Here is a 2200-nt window from a genome sequence, read left to right on the forward strand (position 1 = left end):
TTCTCATCCACTTCCAGTCTACTTTGATCCTTGGCCGTTTAAGTGTGGGTCAAGCACGAACGCGAGCGACTGGCGTTGGAGATGCCCTTTAACACCAGTCTCCTTTTTCATGGAATTTAAAGTGTTCATATTCTTCGCTTGTAGCGAACAGCAAAAGGCATTCCGGAGAATTCGCGCATTTGGTTTGCTTTGATCCTTGGCCCGTTTAAGCTTCCTACAACTCTCACTTCGCACAACAGGTTTTTTTAGATTGTTTTTGATTATCCAGATTTTGTAAGGGCGAAGTTTTTCTTTTGTTTCCTTGGTGGTTTTTCTTGTGTTTTTATTTCCTTTTAAATTAAAATAAATAAAGACTTTTGTTGATGCACAGATATTTTTAAAATTCATGGATATTTTTAAATTTGTTGACATTTTTAAACTCATCATTATTTTTAAATACTTACTTAAGTTTCTAAAATTTTGAATATTTTATAGTCTAAGAATATTTTTTGAAATTCATGAACATTTTTAAATTTCTGTGATCATCTTTCTAAATCCATGAACATATTTTCCATTTTAATCTATAAAATAACGCGTAGCCGAATTTCTCTATGGGGACTGAGCAGTCAATTTTCGTAAGTAGTTTTCCTTAGTAACAGAACAGTGATGCTTAGAGAAACGAATTAAGAGCAGATGACATGTGAGGTGTTTAGTGTGTGAGGATTTGAAGAAAAACACCTTTGAAGATTTTGTAGTAAACATTTGAATTAAAGTGGGCAGTAAAAGTAACTTTTAATTACCCTGAACGAATGTGACGCCCCCAATTCGACTGTACACTAATCATGCACGCAAATGTGTACGATCAAGATCAAAGACTCACGGGAAGATATCACAACACAACTCTACAACATAAATAAGTCATACAAGCATCATAATACAAGCCAGGGGCCTCGGGGCTCGAATACAAGTGCTCAATCATAGACGAGTCAGCGAAAGCAACAATATCTGAGTACAGACATAAGTTAAAGAAGTTTGCCTTAAGAAGGCTAGCACAAAAGTAGCAACGATCGAAAAGGCAAGGCCTCCTGCCTGGGACCTCCTAACTACTCCTCGAAGCCGAACTCCACGTAGAATCATCCTCGGGGTCTCTAGCTCCTGGACTCCAGCATCTGGTTGCGACAACCAGGTATAGAAAGGGAAAAAGAGGAAGAAAAACAACCGTGAGTACTCATCCAAAGTACTCGCAAGCAAGGAGCTACACTATATATGCATGGGTATATGTGTAAAGGGTCATATCGGTGGACTGAACTGCAGAATGCCAGAATAAGAGGGGGATAGCTAATCCTGTCGAAGACTACGCTTCTGGCCACCTCCATCTTGCAGCATGTAGAAGAGAGTAGATGGTAAGTTCACCAAGTAGCATCGCATAGCATAATCCTACCCGACGATCCCCTCCTCGTCGCCCTGTTAGAGAGCGATCACCGGGTTATATCTGGCACTTGGAAGGGTGTGTTTTATTAAGTATCCAGTTCTAGTTGTCATAAGGTCAAGGTACAACTCCGGGTCGTCCTTTTACCGAGGGACACGGCTATTCGAATAGATAAACTTCCCTGCAGGGGTGCACCACATAACCCAACACGCTCGATCCCATTTGGCCGGCCACACTTTTCTGGGTCATGCCCGGCCGCGGAAGATCAACACGTCGCAGCCCCACCTAGGCTCAACAGAGAGGTCAGCACGCCGGTCTAAATCCTATGCGCGCAGGGGTCTGGGCCCATCGCCCATTGCACACATGCACGTTGCGTACGCGGCCGGAAGCAGACCTAGCCTAGCAGGCGTTCCAGTCCAATCCAGCGCGCGCCGCTCCGTCGCTGACGTCAAGAAGAGCTTCGGCTGATACCACGACGTCGAGTGCCCATAACTGTTCCCGCGTAGTTGGTTAGTGCGTATAGACCAAATGGCCAGACTCAGATCAAATACCAAGATCTCGTTAAGCGTGTTAAGTATCCGCGAACGCCGACCAGGGCCGGGCCCACCTCTCTCCTAGGTGGTCTCAACCTGCCCTGTCGCTCCGCCATAAAGTAACAGTCGGGGGCCGTCAGGAACCCAGGCCCACCTCTACCGGGATGGAGCCACCTGTCCTTTCAGCCCCCTCACCAGAATCACTTGCGGGTACTCAACGAGCCGACCCGACTTTAGTCACCACATGTGTCATGTATAT

The sequence above is a fragment of the Triticum aestivum genome, chromosome 6D (assembly GCF_018294505.1).
Source record: "Triticum aestivum cultivar Chinese Spring chromosome 6D, IWGSC CS RefSeq v2.1, whole genome shotgun sequence".
NCBI classification, from domain to species: Eukaryota; Viridiplantae; Streptophyta; class Magnoliopsida; order Poales; family Poaceae; genus Triticum; species Triticum aestivum.